General features: G+C 44.0%; 1 protein-coding gene across 6 annotated transcripts in view; it reads right to left on the reverse strand.

Moving 5' to 3' along the window:
• Positions 1-20,985, reverse strand: part of GABRG3 (gamma-aminobutyric acid type A receptor subunit gamma3) — a 1,013,315-nt gene that overhangs the window by 479,236 nt on the left and 513,094 nt on the right. The window lies entirely within an intron of this gene.

Genomic DNA, 20,985 nt, shown 5'->3' on the forward strand with positions numbered 1-20,985 from the left:
TCATGAAAGCTAGAGAAAAATAGGTTTCCATTTTTTCTTTCAGCTGCTACCTGATCACACAGGAAATGATCAATGCAAAGAGAAGGCTACATTTCCACGATGAACTTTTGGTGAATTTGTGATGTTGCACATTTTTGCTGTCAAAAATGCAGCAATCTTACAGTTCCAACAAAGTGGATGGGATTTATAGAAATCTCATGCCCACAATGGCTTTTTTTATTCAGCATTAAAATGGACCTGTGGTGCACGTTTCAAATCCGCATTATGTCAATATCTCTTGCAGGTAAATTGAGTTTTCTGTGCGGATTTTCCCCATAGACTTCCATTAGATGCAGAAAATTAGCAGGTTAAAAACACATATGCATTTTTAGTGTATTTCCACAGTGGAAATGCATCAAAAATACATATAATGCATACCTAAGTATGTCAATAAAGTTTGTCAAATCCAAATACCAGTAAGTATAAAAAAGCAGCTTTATTTAAAGCATGACACACCCATAAGAGACAAAAACCGTAAGGCCGAAAAATGTGATAAAGTTGCATGTTAAAAAAAGACAAAAACTCAAAAAAAAACACAAGTTACCTAATTTAAATAATAGGTGCAGAAATGGTGCAGAAATTCTGCAATATCAAAACCGCACCAAAAGCTCATCGTGGGAACGTAGTCTTAAGGTTAAGTTGCCACGATGAGTTTTGGGTGGGTTTTTGATGCTGCATATTTTTGTTATCCAAAAATGCAAAATCTTACAGTTCCAGCAAAGTAAATGTAAATTATAGAAATCTCATGCACACACTGCTTTATTTTAAGCAAACATGTCAATTTCTCTTATGAGTACGCTGAGTTTTATGTGCTTATATTCTCCTTAGAATTGCATCAGATACGGAATCCACAATTAATAAAGGCATATGCGCTTTTAGTGCATTTCTGGTGCGGGAAAGCACTAAATTCGCATGTAATCAGCGCATTACTGTATCAATAAAGTTTTACCAAAGCCAGGAAGTATAAAAAAAAGCTTCATTTTCATTATGACATATCATAAACAGACAAGAACTGCAGTGTCAAAAACGTGATGAAAACTAATTATTAATATTTTTTTTCCAGAATTTACCTAATAGGTGTAAAAATGCTGAGGAAATATGGAACATCAAAAACTCACCAAACTCTCATTGTGGGAATGGAGCTTTAGGCTGTGTGTCAGTAATAAATTTTGGTGAGTTTTTGACGTTACATATTTTTAGCTTCTTAAGCCATGTTCACACGTTCAGTATTTGGTCAGTACTTTACATCCCTATTTGAAAGCCAAAACCAGGAATGTTATAAATACAGAAGTGGTGACGTGTTTCTATTATACTTTTCCTCTGATTGCTCTACTCTTGATTTTGGCTTACACATACTGATGTATAATACTGACCAAATACTTAACATGTGAACGTGGTCTTACAATTCCAGCAAAGTCGATGGGATTTATAAAAATCTCATGCCCGCTGTGCTTTTATTTTATTCAGCATTTACTGTTCTGCAGTGCCTATTTCAAATCCACAACATGTCAATTACTTTTGTGGATGCAGGATGAACAAAAAACAAAGCAGATTTTTTTTTAAGAAACAAGAGACCAACTAGAGATAAAGAAAACCTCATCAAAAACGCGCTAAAAACGCATGTTGAAAAAAATTAAAAGAAATTCTGTAACTTCAAAAACTGATCAAAAGCTCATTGAGGGAATGTACTGTAGCCTTAAATCGACAAATTGGACTAATCTAAATGTGTCCAAATTTAGTCTCCAAATGGTTATGTTAAATTACTTGCCCTTTCATTAACCCCTTAAAGACCAAGCCACTTTGTAGGTTAATGACCAGGCAATAATTTTGAAATCTGACCACTGTCATTTTATGTGGTTATAACCCTGGAAAGCTTCAACGTATTCCACTGATTCTGAGACTGTTTTTTCGTGATATATTGTACTTTATGATAGTCGTAAAATATCTTCAAAATTTCTTGTGTTTATTTGTGAAAAAAATGTAAATTTGGCAAAAATTTTGAAAATTTCACAATTTTCAATCTTTTAATTTTTATACCCCTAAATTAGAGCATTATGTCACACAAAATAGTTAATAAATAACATTTTCCACATGTCTACTTTCCATCAGCACAATTTTTGAAACATAATTTTTTTGTTAGGAAGTTATAAGGGTTAAAATTTGACCAGCGATTTCTCATTTTTTCAACAAAATTTACAAAACCATTTTTAGGGACTACCTCACATTTGAAGTCACTTTGAGGAGTCAATATGACAGAAAATACCCAAAAGTGACACCATTCTAAAAACTGCACCCCTCAGGCTGTGTGTCCATGTTGCATTTTTTTAAGCGTTTCCGCAGTGTTTGTGCTGGCTCAGATGCTGCAGAAACGCTTAAAAGAAGCTTCACATTAAATTGCATGCATTTTTGGCTTTTTGTGCCAATGCATGCGTTTTTAAACGCTCAGGAATCGCTTAGCGGCTAAAACCGCAGCATGCTCATTAATTTCCACATAGCTGAGCGTTTTTAGCCTTTTCCAATGTTCCCAGAAAACGTGCGGAAAAAAACGTGTCAAAACTCGCGTCTTTTGTGCAAAAAACGCGCAGAAATAAAACGCGCGTTTTCTGGGAAGAGGATCAGTTTCCTAACCGTTTAAAAATGCTAACATGGGCACATAGCCTCAAGGTGCCCAAAACCGCATTCAAAAAGTTTATTAACCCTTCAGGTGGTTCACAAGAATTGAAGCAATGTGAAAGGAAAAATGAACTTTTTTTCACACAATTTTTTTATTTTGTCAAGGGTATCAGGAGAAAATGAACCACAATATTTGCTGTGCAATCGGAACACCGATACCCCATGTGAGGAGGAAGACCACTGTTTAAGCGCACAGCAGAGGTCAGAAGGGAAGGAGCACCATTTGAGGTTTTGAATGTAAAATTTGATGGAATCGAGAGCGGATGCCATGTCGCATTTGGAGAGCCCCTGATGTACCTAAACAGTGGAAACCTCCAATAAGTGACCCCATTTTGAAAACTAGACCCCTCAAGGAACTTATCTATATGTGTGATGAGTAGAGTTGAGCGACTTTTGGTTTTTTATGGTCGAGTTTCGTTTCGTGAAACCCGACTTTTCCAAAAGTCGGGTCGAGCAAGATCGGCCGATTATAGGGAAAAGTCGGGGTCGTCCCGAAACACGAAACCCAATGTAAGTCAATGGGGAATAAAAGTCGGCAGTGAGAGGAGGACAGGAAACACACCTACAGTGCTCATTTGAATGCCAAAAGCATCAATTCTTCTTACTTAAGCTGGTCAACCTTAATTAACTTCATAATACAAGTTACGCACTGAAAAATGGGGGTTATTTGGCTAAAGTTGTGGGGGGGTAGGGCTGGCTCCAGGTTTTCATGTGCCCTGGGCGGAAGAGCGCCCCTTTAACACATAATACCACAACTCATCATGCTCCGATACGGCAGAGAAATAGCGGTATAGTACAATGAAAAATACTTCACTTTTTACATCTCATGACGAGGCCCATCTATTTCTCCATACAGAATCATTGGTCCCATATAATGTTTGAAACAGTATATGATGAGCTCCACATAATGCTACAGTATATGTTGGTCCCCATGGATTAAGCTCCACTGTCTTATGGGCCCAAATAATGCTCCAAACATAATGGGCCCCATTTCTAATGCTCTAGTGTATAATGGGCCCTGTAAATGCTGCTCCAGTGTCTGATGTCCACCTTTGGAATGTTCCAGTGTATGGTGGGCCCCATCTATCATTCTCCAGAGTATAGTGCTCCCCAAAAATTGCTGTCCCAACATTGAAAACAATCAAATAAGTCTCCTCGCTAGGGAATCCCTGTACTTGTCTGGACTCCTCGTCGTCCCCATCTTCCATCTCACTGCACAGTATTTCAACCTTGCAAGTGCTGTGATCCTGAGCAAGCAGGGGGGGCCCACTCATTGGTGACGGCACTGACACAGGGCCCCTGATAGTACGGTGGTGTGTCTGATGGCGGGTGGGCCGAACCTGCACTTTCATCTGCAGCTTCCTCTTTGTCACCGTGTAAGATGGAACTGTATATGGGAAGGGTAACTTGAGTTTCATCAGGGTCAGATTCAGGCCGGGTAGCGTGCGAGGGGAATGTAGTGGTCTGGGTCAATGTACCAGCAGATTCATCGCGCAGTGGCTGGGCATCAGTGCACTTGTGTCGCCCCCAGGAGTACGGTCGCCACAATGGCATTACCTTCCTCCTAGGGAGTGTGATGTCATGCTTGGGAGCAACGAAGGATCTCTCTAGCAGGTTAACTGATTGGGCGGCGTTATTCCCACGAGTCATGACCCTCCAAACAGCGTTCATGAAGGCAAAGTGTTTGTTTTACGTGGGCAGTATGGTTGCAAAGCTGAACCTTAAAGGAATGTCCAGAAGGGCACCACCAGGAGTGGAGCCTACAGTGTAATTTGACTCAACACGGGCAACCTCAACCATGCCAGCTACAAAACAGATGCACACATTGCAAGCTTAATTCCGTTAATGAACGAGACTCCGTCATGCCCCGCGGTCCGAGTCTGGCTTACTAGAGGGACACGTGAGGCTCTGGCACATGAGATTGGCCAATAACTGGTGTGTCATGCCCTTACATGTCCGTGGCTGCATGTGCGCTACACTGAAAAGACCAGCGTTTGTCGCTTACAGGTGCAAATAACCCGCTGAACAACGTTAGTGATGGGGATCACTGATTACAATTATTACTCGCGAACGATGATTTCCCAGTAAGTGCAGGTCAACCGCAGTTCCGGAATTAGGCCTAACCGTCATTCCTGAAAAAAATGAAAAACTTACGTGTGCAAACCACATGTGCTGTAGCTTGCTTAACAGCTCGCCAGCCGTTCTCACGCCCAGTATGGGTTACACGTGATTGTACAAAGGTGAGAAAGGGTACCGTATCCAAGGATAACATGTATGGATAGCGTACACATTCAAAATATATGTCTATACATCAGGAGGCAGGCTCAGACGGTGTTAGGCCCAGTATGGTTTGCAAGTGATTGCACAAAGGTGAGAAAGGGTACCACATCCCCGGATAACATGTATGGATAGCGTACACATTCAAAAGATATGTCTATACATCAGGAGGCAGGCTCAGATGGTGTTAGGCCCAGTATGGCTTGCACGTGATTGCACAAAGGTGAGAAAGGGTACCGTATCCCCGGATAACATGTATGGATAGCGTACACATTCAAAATATATGTCTACACATCAGGAGGCAGGCTCAGACGGTGTTAGGCCCAGTATGGCTTGCAAGTGATTGCACAAAGGTGAGAAAGGGTACCGCATCCCCGGATAACATGTATGGATAGCGTACACATTCAAAAGATATGTCTATACATCAGGAGGCAGGCTCAGACGGTGTAAGGCCCAGTATGGCTTGCAAGTGATTGCACAAAGGTGAGAAAGGGTACCGTATCCCCGGATAACATGTATGGATAGCGTACACATTCAAAAGATATGTCTATACATCAGGAGGCAGGCTCAGACGGTGTCAGGCACAGTATGGATTTGACGGCCCAGACTACACAGCGGAGGAGCAGGGAGAGGTAAAGATTGCAAATGCTGGGGCCCTGCCCAAGCAAGGGGGGCCCACTCGTGGGTGTCGGTACTGGCACTGGGCCCCTCATAGTACGGCGGTGTGTCTGACGGCGGGTGTGCACCACCACCGTCAGAGACACTTGATTGCACTATGAGGGACCCTGTGCCAGTGCCCGCGCCCAAGAGTCGGCCTACCCACCTGTCCAGGGCAACGGCACTCGCACGGTGTCGTGCGCTAGGTGGTGACCCCGGCCATGGGGGGGAGGCAGCACAGTTAGGGAGTTTTAGAAAGTGGCATATGCTGATGTTGGACATTCAGCTGATGCAAAAGGCGAAATAGGTCAAGTCCCAGGAAGAGGTGGACCAAAGCAAGCCATTTTTCTGTCACCCTATGTGTCATCAGGGGAAGGTGGGACAAAATCCTTGGAAACCCATGCATGGTTCATTTTAATGAAGGTTAGATTTTGGGTTGACAGACGGGTCCTTTTTTCTGTCAGGATTGATCCAGCTGCACTGAAGACTCTTTCCGATAGCACACTTGCAGCTGGGCAAGCGAGCTCCTGTAAGGCATATTGTGCCAATTCAGACAGTTGTCCAGTTTAGCAGCCCAATAGTCAAAGGGGAATGACCTGTGTGGGAGAACATCGATATGGGAGGAAAAGTAGTTTGTAACCATAGTTGACAACTGCTGTCTCCTGTCACTTTCCATCGATGCTGTATTACCAGTTGTGTGAGCGGTACTTGAAAAATCAGTCCACAACATTGTCATGAAACCCCTGTCTCCAATGCCACTTCTGCTGTGTGCACCACGAACACCTCTGCCAAGCTGACCCCGGCCCGTACGGCTCGTGTGAGAACCATCACCGCTGCTGTGTGCTGGGAATGCCTCAAGCAACCGATTTACCAGAGTTGCTTGTTTATTAGCCAATATTAGGTCAAGGTTCTCCTGTGGCATGATGTTTTATAATTTGCCTTTATTGCGTGGATCCAGGATACCAACCAGTAGTCGTCATCGTTCATCATTTTGGCAATGCGGGAGTCCCTTTTTAGGATCCGCAAGGCATAATCTGACATGTGGGCCAATGTTCCCGGTGTCAATGATGCACTGCGAGTGCTGGTTGGAGGAGCACTTTCTGGCAAATCCACATCCCTCCAGTCACGCACAAACCCTGTACCAGACCTTGCCACGCCAACATTTTCACTTGCCCCACGAGATGCATCCTCCTCCCCTAAGTAATCATCCCCATCATCATCTTCCTCCTCCTCTTCTTCCTCCAACTCGTCCAGGAGAGGTCCCTGAGCAGACAATGGCTGAATGTCATCAAGGATTCCCTCCACCTCTTCCTCCTCGTCAACATTGGCTGCAGACGCCTGCTCCTTAAGGTGCGTCAAAGTTTGCATGAGCAGACGCATAAGTGGGATGCTCATGCTTAGGATGGCGTCGTCTGCGCTTACCAGCCGTGTGCATTCCTCAAAACACTGAAGGACTTTACAGAGGTCTTTCAGCTTCGACCACTGCACACCTGTCAACTCCATGTCTGCTCTCAAAGTGCCTGGCCGTGTATCCTCCCACAAATGCATTATGGCCTGCCTCTGCTCGCACAGCCGCTCCACCATGTGCAGGGTGGAGTTCCACCTTGTTGCAATGTCGATAATGAGGCGGTGGTTGGGAAGGTGGAGCAATCGCTGCAGCTTCTGCATACGAATGGAGTGTACAGGCGACCGGCGGATGTGTGCGCACAGTCTTCGGACCTTATGGAGCAGGGCTGTTAACTCCGGATAATTTTTGAGGAAGCACTGCACCACCAGGTTCAAGGTGTGAGCCAAGCAAGGTATGTGGCTGAGTTTTGAAAGGGCTATGGCTGCCACAAAATTACGGCCGTTATCACTAACTACCTTGCCTGCCTGAAGATGTACACTGCCCAGCCATGACTCAGTTTATCGCTTCAAGTACTCGGCCAGCACCTCGGCGGTGTGTCTGTCGCCCAAACACATCATATGCAACACAGCCTGCTGACGCTTTCCACTAGGTGCTCGATAGGGGGACACCTCGTGTGCAACAGTAGCAGCTGCAGATGGAGTGCTCGTACGACTGCGCTCTGTGGACGAGCTTTCGCTTCTGGAGGAGGAGGAGGAGGAGGGTGGAACGCCTACAGCCAACTGTTTTCTATACCGTGGGCTAGGCAGCACTGTCCCACCACCGCTGCCCCCTGTGGACCCTGCATCCACCACATTAACCCAGTGCGCAGTGATGGACACGTAACGGCCCTGGCCATGCCGACTGGACCATGCATCAGTTGTGAGGTGCACCTTTCCACTCACTGACTGCTTGAGTGCATGGACAATGCGGTCTTTCACATGATGGTGGATGGCTGGGATGGCTTTGCGAGAGAAGAAGTGGCGACTGCGTAGGTCATAGCGTGGTACTGCATAGGCCATGAGTTCGCGGAAAGCTGCGCTTTCCACCAACCGATAGGGCATCATCTCAAACGAGATTAGTTTGGCAATGTGGGAGTTCAAACCCAGTGTACGCGGATGAGAGACTGAGTACTTTCTTGACCTACTCATAGTGTCTGGGAGGGTGAGCTGGACTTGAGAGCTGCATATGGTAGAAGTAGCGGTGGACAGGGCGGACTGAGAGAGGGTTGATGATGGTGATGGAGTTGGTGTTCTTTCTGATGGCCTAGATTCAGTTTTTCGTTGATATAACAGTGGGATTCCCTGACTGCTGTGGCCTTGCAACGACACCTCAACATTTGCTGCTGTGCTAACCGATGGGCTTACAGTGGGGGAAACAATGTAGCGTTGCTGACTACCTTCTTTGTGATCAGTTGCACATGTGGCACTTGAGGTTTGGTGTTGTGTCCACGCTTGCAAGTGCATGCTGGTTAAATGTCTAAGCATGCAACTGGTATTCAAATTTTTCAGATTTTTCCCTCGGCTAAAGGTCTTTGCGCACTTCTTACAGATAACCTTGGCCTGATCATGAGGATTTTGTTCAAAAAAGTGCCACACTGCACTCTTCCTACTTTGGCAGACATTTTGCGGCCTAGCACGCTGTGATGTTTTGACCCTCTGGACAAGCTGTCCAGCAACTCTTTTGATTTTTGGAACCTGTCTTTGGACTGCTCCGGGCCTGCCAGATAACAGCTGTTGCGATGTTGATGTCTGCTGTGTATGCTCCTCATCTGAGCTATTGGAAGCAGCACCCTCTTCCCCCAATGGATGCCAATCTGGGTCAACAACTGGGTCATCCATTACCTCCTCTTCAATGTCATGTGCACCTTCCTCTGTGTCACCGTGTATGGTGGTATAGTGTGCAGGAAGGGGCACCTGAGTCTCATCAGGGTCAGAATCTGGCTCTGTACACTGCGAGGACAATGTAGTGCTCTGAGTGAATGTACCAGCAGAATCATCTATCAGCGGCTGTGCATCAGTGCACTCCATGTCAGATTCATCTTGGCCTGGGTAATTCACCATTTCACTTGATAATCCAGGCATGGTATGTGAAAACAGCTCCATGGAGTAATCAGTAGTATGGCCTGCGTCATCCTTCAATCTTGGTTGTGGTGAAGGACACAAGGAAAGGTGTGGTTCATGAACATGAGCCTCCAATGACAACTCAGTGCTTTTACTTTTTACAACTTCAGAAGAGGAGGCGATAGAGCTGGAGGCTGAGTCAGCAATGTAAGACAAAACTTTTTCCTGATGCTCTGGCGTTAAAAGCGGTTTGCCAACTCCTAGAAAACTAAGCCTTCAAAGCCTTATGGAGCCAGACGATGACGCAGGCTCAACACCTCCTGCATGCGGTCCTATTTTGCTTTTACCACTACCATCAAATCCACCACCTACACCATCATTATCAGCTGCCAACCCCCGCCCAATTCCACGGCCTCTTCCACCAGCCTTCCTCATTTTTGGTAGAAATGTAGACAAAATCCAACAAACTATAAAGTAATATAAAACAAGGTACAAGGTGTCTATAGGACAGGGGAGATTTAGATTTTCTGCACACACTAGTGGACACTGGATACTTTTGGATTGTGTGAGGCCCACTGAATATCAGAGCGCTATGTCACAGGCTCGATGGCACAGGTGTGAAAAAAGTGACTACAGGATAAGGGAGATTTTGAATTTCTGTGAGATTTTGAATTTCTGCAGACACTTGTGGACACTGGACACTTGGATTGTGTGAGGCCCACTGAATATCACAGCGCTATGTCACAGGCTCGATGGCACAGGTGTGAAAAAAGTGACTACAGGATAAGGGAGATTTAGATTTTCTGCAGACACTTGTGGACACTGGACACTTGGATTGTGTGAGGCCCACTGAATATCACAGCGCTATGTCACAGGCTCGATGCAGCAGGTGTGAAAAAAGTGACTACAGGATAAGGGAGATTTTGAATTTCTGCAGACACTTGTGGACACTGGACACTTGGATTGTGTGAGGCCCACTGAATATCACAGCGCTATGTCACAGGCTCGATGGCACAGGTGTGAAAAAAGTGACTACAGGATAAGGGAGATTTTGAATTTCTGTGAGATTTTGAATTTCTGCAGACACTTGTGGACACTGGACACTTGGATTGTGTGAGGCCCACTGAATATCACAGCGCTATGTCACAGGCTCGATGGCACAGGTGTGAAAAAAGTGACTACAGGATAAGGGAGATTTAGATTTTCTGCAGACACTTGTGGACACTGGACACTTGGATTGTCTGAGGCCCACTGAATATCACAGTGCTATGTCGCAGGCTCGATGGCACAGGTGTGAAAAAAGTGACTACAGGGGAGATTTTGAATTTCTGCAGACACTTGTGGACACTGGACACTTGGATTGTGTGAGGCCCACTGAATATCACAGCGCTATGTCACAGGCTCGATGGCACAGGTGTGAAAAAAGTGACTACAGGATAAGGGAGATTTAGATTTTCTGCAGACACTTGTGGACACTGGACACTTGGATTGTGTGAGGCCCACTGAATATCACAGTGCTATGTCGCAGGCTCGATGGCACAGGTGTGAAAAAAGTGACTACAGAATAAGGGAGATTTTGAATTTCTGCAGACACTTGTGGACACTGGACACTTGGATTGTGTGAGGCCCACTGAATATCACAGCGCTATGTCACAGGCTCGATGGCACAGGTGTGAAAAAAGTGACTACAGGATAAGGGAGATTTTGAATTTCTGTGAGATTTTGAATTTCTGCAGACACTTGTGGACACTGGACACTTGGATTGTGTGAGGCCCACTGAATATCACAGTGCTATGTCACAGGCTCGATGGCACAGGTGTGAAAAAAGTGACTACCGGATAAGGGAGATTTTGAATTTCTGTGAGATTTTGAATTTCTGCAGACACTTGTGGACACTGGACACTTGGATTGTGTGAGGCCCACTGAATATCACAGTGCTATGTCACAGGATCGATGGCACAGGTGTGAAAAAAGTGACTACAGGATAAGGGAGATTTTGAATTTCTGCAGACACTTGTGGACACTGGACACTTGGATTGTGTGAGGCCCACTGAATATCACAGCGCTATGTCACAGGCTCGATGGCACAGGTGTTATAAAAGTGACTACAGGATAAGGGAGATTTTGAATTTCTGCAGACACTTGTGGACACTGGACACTTGGATTGTGTGAGGCCCACTGAATATCACAGCGCTATGTCACAGGCTTGATGGCACAGGTGTGAAAAAAGTGACTACAGGATAAGGGAGATTTAGATTTTCTGCAGACACTTGTGGATACTGGACACTTGGATTTTGTGAGGCCCACTGAATATCACAGTGCTATGTCGCAGGCTCGATGGCACAGGTGTGAAAAAAGTGACTACAGGATAAGGGAGATTTTGAATTTCTGCAGACACTTGTGGACACTGGACACTTGGATTGTGTGAGGCCCACTGAATATCACAGCGCTATGTCACAGGCTCGATGGCACAGGTGTGAAAAAAGTGACTACAGGATAAGGGAGATTTTGAATTTCTGTGAGATTTTGAATTTCTGCAGACACTTGTGGACACTTGGATTGTGTGAGGCCCACTGAATATCACAGTGCTATGTCACAGGCTCGATGGCACAGGTGTGAAAAAAGTGACTACCGGATAAGGGAGATTTTGAATTTCTGTGAGATTTTGAATTTCTGCAGACACTTGTGGACACTGGACACTTGGATTGTGTGAGGCCCACTGAATATCACAGTGCTATGTCACAGGCTCGATGGCACAGGTGTGAAAAAAGTGACTACAGGATAAGGGAGATTTTGAATTTCTGCAGACACTTGTGGACACTGGACACTTGGATTGTGTGAGGCCCACTGAATATCACAGCGCTATGTCACAGGCTCGATGGCACAGGTGTGAAAAAAGTGACTACAGGATAAGGGAGATTTTGAATTTCTGCAGACACTTGTGGACACTGGACACTTGGATTGTGTGAGGCCCACTGAATATCACAGCGCTATGTCACAGGCTCGATGGCACAGGTGTGAAAAAAGTGACTACAGGATAAGGGAGATTTTGAATTTCTGTGAGATTTTGAATTTCTGCAGACACTTGTGGACACTGGACACTTGGATTGTCTGAGGCCCACTGAATATCACAGTGCTATGTCACAGGCTCGATGGCACAGGTGTGAAAAAAGTGACTACCGGATAAGGGAGATTTTGAATTTCTGTGAGATTTTGAATTTCTGCAGACACTTGTGGACACTGGACACTTGGATTGTGTGAGGCCCACTGAATATCACAGTGCTATGTCACAGGCTCGACGGCACAGGTGTGAAAAAAGTGACTACAGGATAAGGGAGATTTTGAATTTCTGCAGACACTTGTGGACACTGGACACTTGGATTGTGTGAGGCCCACTGAATATCACAGCGCTATGTCACAGGCTCGATGGCACAGGTGTGAAAAAAGTGACTACAGGATAAGGGAGATTTTGAATTTCTGCAGACACTTGTGGACACTGGACACTTGGATTGTGTGAGGCCCACTGAATATCACAGCGCTATGTCACAGGCTCGATGGCACAGGTGTGAAAAAAGTGACTACAGGATAAGGGAGATTTTGAATTTCTGCAGACACTTGTGGACACTGGACACTTGGATTGTGTGAGGCCCACTGAATATCACAGCGCTATGTCACAGGCTCGATGGCACAGGTGTGAAAAAAGTGACTACAGGATAAGGGAGATTTTAAATTTCTGCAGACACTTGTGGACACTGGACACTTGGATTGTGTGAGGCCCACTGAATATCACAGCGCTATGTCACAGGCTCGATGGCACAGGTGTGAAAAAAGTGACTACAGGATAAGGGAGATTTTGAATTTCTGCAGACACTTGTGGACACTGGACACTTTTGGATTGTGTGAGGCCCAATGAATATCAGAGCGCTATGTCACAGGCTCGATGCAGCAGGTGTGAAAAAAGTGACTACAGGATAAGGGAGATTTTGAATTTCTGCAGACACTGGACACTTTTGGATTGTGTGAGGCCCAATGAATATCAGAGCGCTGTGTCACAGGCTCGATGCAGCAGGTGTGAAAAAAGTGACTACAGGATAAGGGAGATTTTGAATTTCTGCAGACACTTGTGGACACTGGACACTTTTGGATTGTGTGAGGCCCACTGAATATCAGAGCGCTATGTCACAGGCTCGATGGCACAGGTGTGAAAAAAGTGAATTGTAGAATTGGGCAGAATAGGAATCTCCCTAGAGTGTAGGTCTGTAAGAACGGAACAAGTCCTCCACAGTGACACACAGATAGCTTCACTGTGGCTGTGATAACAGCCGTTACACGGTACTGTGTGAGGAGCGTACACCGCTGTATGGTGTGAATAAATGCACGCTCAGTACCTTAGCAGGACAAAAAAAAAATTGGGATTGCTTTTAAAAAAGCAGTTTGCAGAGCAGTGGGGAAACAGCAATGCAGCTGTCAGGAAGCCTTAGAAGGCAGTCTAACAACCAACACCGCTGATCCACCACAATATAGCCTCCCCTTGCACTGCACACACAGTGACTGATGTGTTGCACAGGCAAAATCGCTAGCAGCAGAAGCAGTTTTTTTTTCTTCTTCCCTGCCTAACGCTCTCCCTACAGAATCAGCAACCTCTCCCTATGCTAAGATCAGCAGAAGTAAGATGGCGGTCGGCGTGCACGCCCTTTTATAACCCCTGTGACGCCCACCAAAACAAGCCAATCACTTGCATGCCCTTCTGAAAGATGGTGGCGACCCCTGCCTATGTCATCACGTTGCCCACAGTGTCCGTGGATCCTGATTGGCTGAAAAAGAGCGCTAAACAAACTTTTGAAACGCGACTTTGGCGCGTAAGTCGCCGACCTCGTGGCCGACCTCATCCTAGGGTCGGGTTTCATTTCATGAAACCCAACTTTGCCAAAAGTCGGCGACTTTTGAAATTGTTCGACCCGTTTCGCTCAACTCTAGTGATGAGCAATTTGAACCCCCAATTGCTTCACAGAAGTAAATAACGTAGAGCTGTGAAAAAAAATCATATTTTTTCCACAAAAATAATCTCTTTGCCCCCAATCTTTTATTTTCCCAAGGGTAACAGGAAAAATTGGACCACAAAAGTTATTGTGCAATGTGTCCTGAGTATGCTGATACCCCATATATTGGGGTAAACCACTGTTTGGGCATTTGGCTGAGCTCGGAAGGGAAGGAGCACCACATACTTTTTCAATGCAAAATTGGCTGGAATTGAGATTGGACACCATGTTGCATTTGGAGAGTCCCTGATGGGGTCACTTGTGGAAACACCCCACAAGTGACCCCATTTTGGAAACTAAACCCTTTAAGGAACTTATCTATATGTGTGGTGAGCACTTTGAACCCCCAAGTGCTTCACAAAAGTTTATAACGTAGAGCCGGGAAAATAAAAAATCATATTTTTTCGACAAAAAATGATCTTTTTGCACCCAATTTTTTTTATTTTTCCAAGGGTAACTGGAGAAAATGGATCGTAAAAGTTGTTGTGCAATTTGTCCTGAGTACGCTCATACTCCACATGTGGGGGTAAACACTGTGATCTCCTCACTGCGATATTTAGGAGTCCAAATGAACTAATCCAAAAAAGCTGAAAAATTGGTTTTATTTTTTATGCCATTCTTTGTTCGGTATAAGTGATTAGGCGACTTTATTCTTTATGGTTACAGAGATACCAAGATTTATATCCTTTTTTTAAATTTAGCTTTTGTCACACACTAAAAGACTTTTTTTTGTAAGAAGTTTTTGCATCACCATATTTTGAGTGCTATAATATTTCCAGATTTCGTCCCACAGAGTCATGTGAGGGCTTGTTTCTTTTGCGGGACAAGCTGACTTTTTTATTGATACTATTTTCGGGCACATGACTTTTTTGATCGCTTTCTATTCCAATTTTGTGGAGGCAGAATGAACAAAAACCAGCAATTCAGGAATTGTTTTTTCTCTGTTCTGCATGTTGTAAAATTGGTAAGGCAGCTTTATTCTTCGGGTCAGTATGATTACAGCGATGCCACATTTACATTTTTTACGCTTTGGGGTTTTAACACAATAAAAACTTTTATAGAAAAAATAATTATTTTAGCATTGCTTTATTCTGAGAGCTATAACGTTTTTATTTTTCCGCTGATGGAGGTATATAGCGGCTTGTTTTTTGCAGGACAAGATGGCATTTTCAGTTATACTAATTTTATTTACATTCATCTTTTTGATTGCGTTTTTTTCCACTTTTTCCAAGCGGTATGATGATAAAGCATAATTTGCTACTTTTTCTTGATTTTTTACTAGTTAACTAAATGGCGGTTAACTAGTGTGACACTTTTAAAGATCAGATTTTTACAGACGTGGCATTACCAAACGTGTACCGTATTTTCCGCTTTGTAAGACGCACTTTTTTTCCCCAAAATTTGGGGGGAAAACAGGGGTGCGTCTTACAAAGCGGACATGCCTTACCTAGGCTGTGATCGGGGCGTCCGGCGGTTGCTGGCCGCTGCTGCGGGTGTGTCCGGTGCCGCGTTGTGTGCCCGTCGATGCCCGGGGCTCTGCCAACATTGTGCGACAGGCCAGAGCCCCGGCATTTCCTCAGTTCCCTGTGTGCCGGTAAAAAGATGGCCGCCGGCGCGTGCGCAGATGGGATCTCGGGACCCAGTTCTCGAGAGATGAGATTTGAAATCTCATCTCTCGAGAGGTGGGTCCCGAGATCCCATCTGCGCACGCGCCGGCGGCCATTTTCCCTGGGTTCCCTGTGTGCGCGCGGTGGTGCCTGCAAAAAAATGGCCGCCACGCGTGCGCAGATGGGATCTCGGGACCCAGCTCTCGAGAGATGAGATTTCAGATCTCATCTCTCGAGAACTGGTCCCGAGATCCCATCTGCGCACGCGCCGGCGGCCATTTTTTTTTTACCGGCACTTCAGCGCACATATACAGGGAACCAAGGAAATGCTGGGGCTCTGGTCTGTCAAACAATGTCGGCAGAGCCCTGGGCATCGATGGGCACACAACGCCGCACCGGAGCACCCGCAGCACCGGCCTCCAACCGCCGGACAAGTGGAGAAACCTGACACCAGCACAAGACTCTGCAGCAGCAACAGCACACATCAGAGCCCCCCCTCATCCCTGAATGCGGCCTGCAGCATCACTCCACGCCTGCCTCCTCCAGCAGCGAGCCTGGGACCCCTCTACACCGCAGCCACCAACCCCGGTAAGCAATAAGATGCAAGGATTATAAGAGGCACCACCATTTTATTAAAAAATATTTTTTTCTTATTTTTCTCCTCAAAAATTGTGGTGCGTCTTATAATCCGGAGCGTCTTATAAAGCGAAAAATACGGTACTTCTTTTGTTTATTTAATTTTTTTACATAAAAATGTGTATTTATTAGTGGATTTTTTCATTATTTTTATTATTTTAAATTTTTTTACCTATTTTTAAAAACTGTTTTCTTTTTTACCTAGTCCCTTTATGGAACTTTCACTTTTTTTTACTTTGATTGCAGATATAAGGCTGGAGTCACACACGACGTATAAAAAAGCAGTCCGTTTTTCACGGACCAGCATCACACAAATGTTTCTTGAACAGTGATCCGTATGTCATCCGATTGTAATGCAATGATGCCATCTTCTCGCATCTAAACATTTGTGTGACATCTGTATGGCATCCATATGACGAGATTTTCTCGCAGGCTTGCAAAATGGACATATAATGGATCCCAATGACAGATTTAAAGCACAAATGAAAGAATAGATATATACACATAGAATACATATATACATGTCATTGAGACACATATATATGTATTTATAGTTCATAGAGTTCTACATAGCATAATAGCCGCTAAATCAATTGCCGGCTTCTGTAAAATCATTACAGAACCCGATATGAATTGACACATGGTTTACGTAGAGTAAACCATTTAATTTCATTTAGTTTTATATATGTCTTTGACTAATAATTAGATTAGTGTATCTGTGTAAAATTTGGGACATGTAGGTGTTAAATTAATGGGTAAATTCGTTGAAAAAAATTGCGTGGGCTTGAGTAGATGACTACTCAAGAAAAACATAAGTGTGCCTAAATTAAGTTGCCATAACATGCATCTTTTAATTAGCATGGTAATGAGTTGAATATGTTTAAAATATTCCCAACCCATTCTTTTAATTAGAACAGGTCCTATTCTAAAAATGTCATGTCACCAATCTGGCATTATACTCTTTTCCTGTTGATTATATTATTACAAACTATAATGATTTAAAAAATTGTCAAGACTGTCATTATCAAAACATATCTATTAGTGATGGGCAAGCACTAAAATGCTCTGGTGCTCATTGCTCGGGTCAAGCATATTGGAATGCTCAGGTGCTCAACCAAAGCAGCGAGCCCAATGTAAGTCTATGGGAAACTCGAGCATTTTTGCGCCCCCCCAGCGGTCTTCAGGTGGACTAAAAATTGTGGAATTTGATGGGAACAGTGCTCAAATGACATAGGAACAGCATGGGGAAGACTCCTGAGAGCATTTCTGACTCCCAGGTCACTGCTGTGAACAATGTTGTCAGAGTCTTATGCCACTTTTACAGACTCACAATAAAGCATACAAAAATGAAACCAAAATGGATTTTCCTGGGAAATATGTTAAGGAACATCCTTTCCAGGGTAATGACTTGTATATAAGGCAAAATAAATAGCCAAAAACAAAAATGCTCCTCCATCACTTGGGCTATGTTCACACGTAGCGTTTTTGATGCATTTTTCAACTTTAGCATTGCTTTCAACCAAGACAAATGCATTCATTGGGAAATATCATTTTAACATTTTACAACCTTATCTGGCCATGTGGTGTGTGACACATCATCAGACACATCCTGTTCCATTTATGAAGGAGGGACTCTGAAAGTCACAAACATCAGGCGCCCTTTACTATTCTTAGAAATCCATCAGCCGGCTATGCTCTGTTGTTCCCATTATTAAACAGTGGGTCTCCTATACTGTTATTGCCTATGCAGTGAGTGGAAGGGCTGCTTAAAATTAGGACACACCCCAATATCCCTTTGAATAGACGTACAGGAGGGCCACCTGAAAGCAATGTTCCCATTATTATGAAGTTGGTACTCCCATACTGTTTGCCTATGCAGTGAATGCAAGGCATGCCCCACATTTGGATGCACCTCAATAGCCCTTTGACCAGACGTACAGGAGGGCCACCTGAAAGAAACATTCCCATTATTAGGAAGTTGGTACTCTCATACTGTTTGCCTGAATTTTTTTTTTTGCAGCAAACTGGTGTCAATAACTAGGAGAAGACACAGCAAATAAAATGCAATGGAGGCCTGAAATGGCACAGTTTTGAGCACACTTATATGTGGTGTGAGGTAGCGCTGTCATTTAAGTAGGGGATTCTCGCTAGGCAGCGAACAAATCACATTCCGGCACAGGTTTTCCAACAAAACATAGCAGTCCGTGCAGTTTATTATGGAGCATAAACCATCACAGCAACAGACAGTTCATTTCACCAGCATAGCGTCCATTACAGAGTTTCCCTCTGACTCTGATAACAATGTGCAGCATACACAGGCTCCTCAGCCTCATCATTATCTCACCCACGTCAGGGTTTCCTCATGGTTGCTGCTCCACGCTGCAGACATCCACTCTCTCCTCTGGGACTCTCAGACACTGGCAGCCATTACACACAGCCACTCCACAGGCTGTTAGCCAGGAGACAACTCTCCTCACTGTACCTTCCACACTGGACCAACCAGGTCCCTGCATTCACCACTTGTGACTCACTCTGGCCACATTAAATCATTCATAGCCATGCCCACTGGGTCACATGACTCTGACCTCATCACAGGTCCTTCAGGCATTTTCACACTCTTTACAACCGTGCTTTAAACACACCCCCTGGGTGGGTTTGTAGGTAACCAGGCCCCCCCAACTCTCTAGTTACCTGGAGACTTCTCCCTCACATATTAACGCAGCACCTCAGCAATGTCCTTGCTGATCACACATACATAAGTCCCGCCCCCTAGCGGACACAGTGGTTACTACACCACAGTGGTCTGTGTGACGGAGATACCCCACTTTAAAATATCTTGCCTGTCCTTTTTTTGGCAGCAAACTGGTGTAAATAACTAGGTTAAGACACAGCAAAACAAATGCAAAGAAGGCCTGAAATGGCACAATTTTGAGCATACTGATATGCGATCTGTGTTTTCATGCAAAACCCAGTGTAAAATATCTGCTCTGTAGGTAACTATTTTTTTTCAGCAAACTAGTATCAATAACTTGCTTAGGATACTGCAGAAAAATTTCAATTGAGACCTGAAATGGCACAATTTTGACTGCACTGATATGGGATCCATGTGGCGGACAAACCCCAGTGTAAAATATCTGGCCTGTAGGTACCATTTTTTTTCAGCAAACTGGTGTCTTTTCTAAGACACTACAAAAAAAAGTAACAGTAGGCCAGAACTGGCAGAATTTTCAACGCACTAAGATGCGATCAGTGTGATGGCCAAACCCCTGTTTAAAATAGCTAGATTTTTACACTGTAACATAGAAAGGATCTGGTTGTATCCTGCAGTGCCAACAAGCAAATGGAGCTGAAAAACGGTGTGCTCTGGATTGCTTTTAAATAATCAGCATTAAGATCCCTAAAAAATTATTCCTGGCCCCTGATACCTGGGACTATGTATATAAATATCTGTAATAGGAAGCAGCAGCAGACAGTACTGGAATTGACCCTCTTGCTATATGCGATGAAGTCTGCCACATACACTGTATGCCTGCCTAGCACTGATATCTATATACACACATACACTGCCTAACTAGCATTGATATCTATTTACACCTTGATTTGTCCTCATAAGGACTGTTGGTTGAGATGGATTTGTGTATTTCAGATGGTATACCCACACTAACTAATAAAATTGAAAATCTCTCCCTATCTCAGCAGCAACTCTCCCTACACTGCCTGAGTCCGGAGCAGATTGTGACGAGCTGGGTAGTGTCCGGTCTACTTTAGACCTGATGACGCTGTGCAGCCAGCCAATCACTGTAATGCCACAACCAACATGGCTGTGGCATTACAGTGCGTGGCAGACAATCCCTGCATGTTGATTGGTGCTCTAAAGAGCACCAAACATGCAGGGCGGGTACCCGAACTCTCGCCAAGCAACCCCAGAAATACTCTGTGAGCTCCGAGCAACATGTTTTCAGTGTAACCTGCTGCTGATATGAAATCAATGACATTCCTGCACATCCATAGGGAGCTGAGTAAAAGTCATAATTGGAATAACATACACAGGTTCAACCTATGTATTTCAGCTAAAGCTTTATGACAGCAACTGATTATATATTCTATATATCACTTATTTAGAATAATGACAGACAATAAAATCTCTATATAAAAATAATTTATTTCTTTTTGACAATGCATAGTGTTGAATTTTCATAATTTGCAATAAATATGAAATAATATTATTGAAATAAAGCTCAATTGAATGTTCAATAAAATAATGTAGAAACAAGTTTAGTGGAATCTATAAATTAGGCTTCTTTTATGATAATTGTGAAATTCTGATGAAAATAAAATTATTTTTTGCACTGAATTAAAAAGAACAGAAAAAACATTTTGATTCTGGATTCACATATATTTTTGAAGATCAAATAAGTATATCCATCATGGGAATATATTCATCATTCCAGTTTTAATTATTTTTATCAATTACCCCAGAAGAAAAACTGAATGTCCCCTTCCAGTACAGATTTACTGTATTTAAAAAAGAAATATACTTGTCCTCTATTCAGGCTCATATCATACTGTGTCAAAGTTTTCTTAATATGTGAGATATTACATCTATTCAA

The sequence above is a fragment of the Dendrobates tinctorius genome, unplaced genomic scaffold (assembly GCF_039654945.1).
Source record: "Dendrobates tinctorius isolate UK_male_01 unplaced genomic scaffold, ASM3965494v1 ptg000121l, whole genome shotgun sequence".
Taxonomy (NCBI): Eukaryota; Metazoa; Chordata; class Amphibia; order Anura; family Dendrobatidae; genus Dendrobates; species Dendrobates tinctorius.